Here is an 8,541-nt window from a genome sequence, read left to right on the forward strand (position 1 = left end):
GTCTCATTTTTGCCAGATCAAAGTGTAAACACTAGACTTCAAGTCAGAGCCTTTGTCTGTCCCAGTGGTGAGTGTGGACCGAACATAGAGCAGCCCCTAGGTAAATATTTGCAGATGAATAAATTAATCAGATCATATTTCCTGCCCACGCAGAGAACCTCTAAACGTGTCTCCTTCCAACCAACCCTCCTTCTAGACCCTGCTAGTCTTCCTTGAGGCTTATTAGCACCAAGTGGGCCTGGAAGGGTGACCCAGGTCTGAACTTTTGACGCTTCCTTTTTCTTTTCCTCTCATACCCAGAAGCCACACAAATAGAACAGTTCCTCTTTTCAAGATATCAGAGTCATCTCTTGCTTTCGAATCTGCTGTCACCACAAAGTTCAAGCCCCAGCCCTTCCCTCCTAGTGACTGCAAGTCCCCACCCAGCCATCCTGTCAGACTCATCTGAAAAATGAGACCTTGGGTCTTTTCCCCTGACCCCCCATCCCTGGCTCACCTCTCCTGATATCCCATATCTCATGCTACCTATAGTCTGTCTCAGCATAGAAGCCTTCTACTTAAGGATTGTCATATGGGCATGTCCAGGGTGCCACCAACCATGTTGGAAGACCCTGGTCTGAAATATAGTAACTAACATTTACCTATTCAACATTAACAGAAGATTCCAAGTAGTAAAATTTCCAACAATGTTTTATTTTTTATTCTTATTTATTAATTATTATATTATTTTCCTTTTTATTGAATTTATTGGGGTGACATTGGTTAATAAAATTATATAGGTTTCAAGTGTATAATTGTATAATACATCATCTGTATATTGTATTGTATGTGTACCACTCCAAGCCAACAATTTTTTAAAGTACTAATTTCAGAAAAAATTAACCATCTTTAGAGAAAATATGGAAAGATTGTTATATACTGCTCTACTTTTAATTTTTAATTTACTAAAGCAGATTCAAAACACTAGGAAAATATTTATCTTAAAATTCCACCATAACCCCATAAATTCTGAAAAAGCAACAATTTCTATTTTTCCCCAGTATTTACACATATTTTTAATTTTTTTCACAATTAATTTGATGGTAGATATAACTTCCTATTCCTACTTTTAAAAGTTTCGTAACTAATTTCATGTATTTTGACTCGTTCTCATATTTATCATTTAATGGGTACACACTATCCTTTTGTGTTGCTGTATCTATTGTTAGGGATTTCAGATGTTTATAGTTAACTATGATGAAGAACCCTACTCTAAACAGCTTTGTACTCGTAGTTTATTTTTTTCTTCCTTTAATTTACCCCCTTGAGATTAATTCTCATGCCTGAGAGTCAGTGGGTCAAAGTGTAGAAACATTTGCATTTACTGAATTGTCTCCAAAGTATAAAGCTTCCTGCAAGGGCTGAGCGAGGAGCCCCTCTCCTGAGAACAAACAGTACTAGACTTTGCTTTGCTTTTTCTCCTAATTGGCCAGAATATAGTGAGAACCAGGTAATCAATAATAATAACAACTATAATGTATTATTAGTATCAGTGTGAACTGCTACTTCATTATTACTTCAATTAATTTGCTAGCAAGCAAGCTCAAACTTTAAATTTTTAAATATTTATTTCCTTTCCCCCTCGCCCCCTTATTGGGTGAATTACCATTTGGATCTTGGGTGTTGTTTTTTTTTGTTGGTTTGTTTGTTTTTGTTGGTAATGTATGTAAACTCTATATATAATAACCAGTTGTTGGCTGTATTTTTCTATTTTTCATTCTATCATTTTTTTTGCTTTTAAACAAGTTTTGTATTATTTTAGAGAAATCAAAGTTTTTATAAAATCCTTTTTGCCTATCTTTTCCTTTGAGAAGTCTTCCATTATTTCATTTAAATCATTATAAAACGATTAATTCTCTTTAATTGGGACAGTAAGTCTATTTTCTACTAGTTTGTCTATAGTTTGATCTATTTATATTTTTTTGCTAATATCTCTGAAATTTATTTTAACATAGGTATTTGAAGATTTAAGACCCTGTTACCTCAATCATATTTTAATAATTTTATTTCTTACTATATTGTGGCTTAGATAAATATATACTACATTCTTTTTCAAAAATATTTTTATTGATTTCACAGGGAAAGGGAGAGGGAGAGAGAGATAGAAACACCAATGATGGGAGAGAATCACTGATAGGCTGCCTCCTACACGCCCCCTACTGGGGACTGAGCCCGCAACCTGGGCATGTGCCCTTGACTGGAATTGAACCCAGGACCCTTCAGTCCACAGGCCTACACTCTATCCACTGAGCCAAACCTGCTACATTCTCTTTTTTTATATATTCCAAAGACTAGCTCTGAACCTTAGATTCTGTTTTATTCTGACCAGAACTACATTATTTTAATTACTCCTGCCTTGTCACATGTTCTAGTGTGCAGTGGGGTTACTTCTCCCTCATTGCGTTTCTTTTTCAGAATATTCATTATATCCTAGAAGCAAAGACTCAGTTAAATTAATGGAAAACAACTGGACAAGAAGCCAGGAGATCTGAGTTGGTGTCCCCAGTCCAGACACATACTAACAAAGTCTTTAAATATTTTCCTCATCCTCTGTGGGTCTCCACTCCTTGTTGGATTAGATGACCTAAGATTCAAGGATTCCAGGTCCTTTCCAGTTTGCCTCCTAGTTACCAAATTCTTTAAGTGAAATTTATACCATTTTATACATTTTAATTGTGAGTGCTTAAAAGCTGCACATTGGATTCAGAACTGTCCAAGTTTTGTTTGTTGCAGCTTATAGATTATTAAATTACTTAATTTGCAAACATTTAGTTCTCATTTAGGCACATGGTTTATCCCTCTATCCCTCTATTAATTTAGGTATTCCTTTCTTTTTCTCTAAAATATAGTTCTCCCATCTCTCATATTGGTGCATGTTGTACATGATTGATATTTTTTATTAATTATGAAGAAGACTCTTTTTTCATTAGAGTTTTCTAGTTGATAGTGGCATAGATGAATGCTGCTTGGTTATTATACATATTTCTTATATAATATTATTATCAAATGGGAGAGAGTGATTACTATAGTGATTAAAGAGCATAATTACTATTATTAGAGTGATTACTAGGTCCCAGGTACTATGGTAAGCATTTGACAATATTTCACCTAATGCTCACAACAACTCTGGGAGGTAGGCCTTATTATACCCATTTTACAAAGGAGGAAATTGAGGCTCAGGGAGGACATGTTCACATGGTTAGTAATTGCTGAAGCCAGGACTGGAACCCAGATGAATCTAAATCCAAAGATTCTCGACCACCTTGCAGAATGCCATTCTTTTTCTGATTCAATCTTTGTATTTGTATCAAATTCACTATTTGTCTTTGATGTGTGATTGTGTGAAACATATGTGTCTTTTTCTTCTGTATCTATACATGTTTTATTACTGTGTAACATTCTCTAATGTGATAATGGTGATAAGGAGAACACTGCCCTGGTTTCTGTTTATGATTGAATTGTTTTTGTGTTTTTCTTTCAAGGATCATGTTGTATCTGACTATTAAACAAATGCACTCTTTTAATTTTTAAATGTTATTTCATATTTATATTATTTTATATTATAAATTAGAAAAAGAATATGTAATCTTTTATTATATATCATATTTTATTTTCCATTTTATTTTATATATTTATATCCTATATATTTCTTATAGTTTATGTTTTTATTTTTTATTTTAAGGAAACATTCTTCTCTTGCAAGTTTCAAGATTTGTGTTAAATTTTATCAAGTTGCTTTGGATATGTATTGAAAGAATACTGTAATTTTGTCATTTAATATATCAATGAATACTTTTCTCTATATAGAAATAAACCCTTGTGGTCCTGAAATAAGAAGAGTTCTTGTTATCTAGGGGACAGAGATTAGAGAAACAAACATTCCATTTCATACTGCGATAGATTTTTAAGGAAGAAGGATCTGGAGGTACTAGAAAAGTCCTTCCTAGAAAAGTGGCATTTGAGTAGATACGTAAAGACTGAATGGGAGGGGCAAGGGCATTCCAGGTAGAGGCAACCACATGTACTTAGCCTAAGGAGGAGGAATGAGTTGTTGAAGATCCCAAGATGCTGGAGAGGGTTAACCACAGAGGGTGTTGTAGGTCCTACTATGGATTCTAATGCTCGTCCTAAGAAGAGCTGAACTGGATTAGCATTTCAGGGATTTCTCTGGCGTGTGGCCAGTGGATCGAGCTGGGAAAGGACTCCCGAGTGCAGACAGAGGGAAGAGATGGGAGGCTACTGAGATAGCAGGGGACCTGATTACAACAGCTGGGACAAGGCCCTCTCCGTGGTGGCAGGGCCTGAGCCCTTTTCATCTCTGCACCCCCAGAGGTCAGCCCTGGAACTGGCTCAGTCTTTCATCTTTGGCTTGAAATGACCTCCAAATGATCCTACGTCCTATGAGACTCAAACATCCTACAAGTGGTCCCTGTGAAGAGAACTGGAGAGACCACATGCAAAAGCCAACCCCTCTCCTACCCACGCTCCTCAGAAACTAAAGGAGAGCCAAAGTTCGTAAGACTCTGGAATGTTCTGATAAGGATCTTCCCATCTCCCAAAGGAACAGCAAACTATCATAAGAGACTCGTGTTTACCCAATGAGCTCATATGCACTGCTGTATTTAGAGCCTGTTAAAGGGCAGCCTCTCCAGCTCTCAGGGAGGCCTCCCAAACTCATTTGTCCTGCATACAGAAGGAATGCAGCTCTCTGACAGGGCTTCTAGAATGCAGGGAAAAGAAGTCAGAACTCTGCAGATATCAATCAACACACACGTGGTTGCCCACCACGTCTCCAGCAATGTCCTAAACACTGTGGAGCACAGAGTACAGCATCCCACTTAGCTGGAAAGATAGAGTTCCACAACCTTTTATTTTTTAATCTTTGCTTTCTTTAAAGTTCTACAACCTTGATGGTAGGAATTAAAATATGTGTCAGGATTCTACTAGAATAAAGACCAGTATCACATAAAAACATTATATGTGCTGAGTGAAGTAGGTACTGTCATGCCCCTTTTATATCTGAGCAAACTGAGGTATCTTGAGAACAAGAAACTTGCCCAAGGCTATGCAGGTGGCAAGTGGTGAAGCTAAAGCTCTTAACTACACAGACTCTAAAAATTAGAGAAAATAGGATGCCGGATGCATTTACTGAACACCTTCCATGGTTAATTTTCACTTTAAAATTGTTTATAAGAGTCAAATTCATTTATCTGATAATTTGACCTCTGAGATCCATCTTGTTCCCTACCAGCCTTGGAGAGCAAGGTGTTGCTGTACACGGAGGTAAAAACATGGAGGAAGAAGCCATTAGCTCAGTAGTGGCAGTAAGTCAGGACAAGTTTCCAGGAGGAGAGTTTTGAGACAAGGAAGAGAAGGCAGAGGGAATAGCAGGAGCAAAGGAACGCAGGCCTCTTCTAGTGCTTGGCATGTTCCAGGAACAGAAGAAATCCATTTGAGTCAAGTATGGGCCATGTGTCCCAGAGAGATGGACAGCAAGGGTGGAGAGTGGGTGGGGATCAGGGAGAGTGAAGGCTTTGAGGAGCAATTAACGAGTGTGAACTTTATTCAGGACCTCTTGTAAAGCCAGAGAAGTCTGCAGGCAAGGAAACATCAGGATAAAAACTGAGTTTAAGGATAATTTTGGACACATTATGAAACCTGGCATATAAAAGACGAGTCTGAAGGCAGCGAGACCAGGTAAGAGGGTATGAAAACAGCCTGGTGAGAGGCGATGAGACTGTAGATTGAGATGGACAGGTAGGGTTGTGAGGACAGGTTTGAGAGCTATTTGGAGGTCAGCTTGGCAGGACTTGGTAGGGGGCCGAGGTGGAGAGGGAGACCAGAAAGACCACCAGACATCTGTCTGCATGGCTGAGGGGGTGATGGGGTCATTAATCAGGATTGGGAGCTCCGAGATGCTCCCTTGAGAATGAAGACAGTGAGTTTGGGTTTAGACATGTTGAATGTCCATAGGGATGCCACAATCTGACAGACCTGGTTTTGCATCCTAGCTCTCAGCTAACAAGTTGGGACCCTGGGGAATCTACTTAACTTAGCTGAGCCTCAGTTTCCTAGCTTGTAGTTTCCCCAGAAAATGAACTTAGCGATATTTACTTTGCAAAGCTGTTGTAAGGAAGAATGAGGAAGTGTGCCTAATGCATAGTTGATGTTCAATAAATGGTAGCAGTTCAAATGGCTTTTATTATCCTGGTCCAGGTGGCAATGCCTAGGAAGTGGGTGGGTTTCTGGACCTGGATGTTGATAGAGGTGTGGGCTGAGGCAGAGACATGCATTAAACAGGCAGCCCTTTCAGACACCCCAGTCTGGGCTCTGAGCCCCCAGTCTTAGGCAAGGAAAAGGCTCCCTGAGAAGACTGATCTGAAGAAAGTTTACCCCAACTAGTAGCTTTGGCTGTTTGGGGGTGATCCTGGAGCTCAGAGCACCTTTAACGACAATCCCCAAAAGTTACTTTTCCAAGTTCCTGAGATTGCCAGAAACAAATGTTTTCATTGGAATGAGCTAGTATAGACAGATATTTTAAAAATAACTTTCTGTGTTGTTGCCTCTGTTGCCTCTGTTCATGATTTTAAAATTCAACTAATAGTGAAAAATACAAACAAGAAAGTAAAAACAGCTTACACCAAATGCTCCTTTCCCCATAAATACAGGAGGAGGAAGGGAGGATGGAGAGAGATTATGTTAGATAGCTAGAAATACTTTTTTAAAAAAAGACAAGGTATTCAAATTTAACTGAATTTCAATTAAAGTAAATTAAAACTGTAGGACTTGTGAATTTTGGTAATTGCTTCCTCCAGAAAAAAAGAGAGATTAGTTTTTAAAAGTTTAAAATATATATTATGAAATGCATTAGGCTTTGGAGTCACTGAGGTACTATTTTTTACATCACATGTTTCAAATTTGGAGTAATGACTTCCCACAGGAAAAGATGAAATGGCAGCATTTCTTCCCACCTTCTCACTTCTACATATACAAATGACAATTATTTTTATATTAAGTTTATAACCTTTAAATTTCATTCTGCAACCATAATTGTTTAAGCCAAACAATTGTAAAAGGACTTAATGCTCATCACTAATTCCTTTACTATGGCTGCTCATTCCCAATTTTATGATTTTGACTTATCTCTTGTGTAGCTGGATTTCATTCTTCAATAGTTTTCCTAGAAGGACTCAGAGGTTGCTATGTTCCCTCACTTCTAGCATGTTTGAAAATGTCTTTAATTCTTGAAGGACAATCTGGATGGTTATAAATTTGGGGTCATTCTTTTCTTCAGAACTTTGTAAATGCTATACTGTACTCAGTGTTATAGAGAAGTCTGGGACCAGCTGATTTCCAGTCCTCACCTCTCCCTGTAGATGGCTTATTCTCCTGTGAGGGTGTTAGAGAAGCATTTTCTACATATATAATATGCAATCTGCAAGTTCAGCTTTTATCTCAATTGGGGAAAATTTTTCTTCTCTTCTATCTTTGGATATGTTCTTTCTTTTGTTTTGTTCACGACTTTAGAGACTCCACAATCCCTAAATTTCTCAAGTGCAAGTCCATTATTCCATCTCCATATATTTTAGTCTTCCCTTCTTTACATTCCTTGTGCTCATTTTAGTCTCTCCCATCCTCCTCACTAATTCAGTTTGAGGCTGCATCTGTTTTATTTGTTCATATTTTCCACACATTGGTTAGTTCTATCTTTTTATAATGTCTTGCTTAGTTCTGGTGGTCTTCGATTCATTTCCCTAAATTGTAATCTTCTTCCATCTTTCTGTGATCCTCTCATCTCAGCTCTGATTTCCTATTTTCATTTTTGTCAGGTTCTAATTTTTCCACGAGTCAAAGAATTTGTGGTATATACATTTTGCACAAAAGTGCATTTTTGCTGTGTTGTTGCCTCTGTTTTTATCCTGACATCTGTCTCCTGCACGTTTCCTTTCTCCTTTCCTTTATACCTTCCTTCCTATTTTGACTATAGAGTATTTTGAAATAGTTGCCAAGCCATTTGTTTTTATTTCATGTCCTTTTCACATGGGCATTTCTACCTGGATTTTCTCTTTACCCAGATAATATTTTGCAGGTCAAATTTCACTGCCTCTTCCCCCTGACCTGAGACCTCTGTCCTCCCTGCAGCATTTAGTAGGGGACTGGGTGTTCTGTGTCTGCTTTGCTATTGCTTGGATGGTGGGGAAAGGGGAAGTTCAGAGGGAGCTGTGTGTAGTGGTGCTTGTGGGATTGGTTTCTGCTCTTTTTCTAACTTTGTTCATAGTCCCAATACTTGGTTTATTACACCAAAGTGGGGGCTTATCTTATTTCTTTAGACGGGGAGTAGTGGATTATGCGTTATTTCACCAATTCAGGGTAGAATCATAGAAACAATCTACTTAGGTATTTATTTCCCAGATGTGAACCAACTATTTCCAACTATCTTGTCAGGTAAAGGAAGGAAAAGAGACAAATTCCAAGGAGTTTGGCCACTGCACTATTTCTCAG

At 38.0% G+C, this 8,541-nt stretch overlaps 1 protein-coding gene and 1 long non-coding RNA gene across 7 annotated transcripts in view; one reads left to right on the forward strand and one right to left on the reverse strand.

The window, feature by feature from the left end:
- LOC102773063 overlaps window positions 1-8,541 on the reverse strand; it is a 160,267-nt gene that overhangs the window by 69,033 nt on the left and 82,693 nt on the right. The window lies entirely within an intron of this gene.
- Window positions 1-8,541, forward strand: part of MRVI1 (murine retrovirus integration site 1 homolog) — a 115,937-nt gene that overhangs the window by 60,031 nt on the left and 47,365 nt on the right. The gene's annotated exons all lie outside the window — the stretch shown is intronic.

The sequence above is a fragment of the Myotis davidii genome, unplaced genomic scaffold (genome assembly GCF_000327345.1).
Source record: "Myotis davidii unplaced genomic scaffold, ASM32734v1 scaffold118, whole genome shotgun sequence".
NCBI classification, from domain to species: domain Eukaryota; kingdom Metazoa; phylum Chordata; class Mammalia; order Chiroptera; family Vespertilionidae; genus Myotis; species Myotis davidii.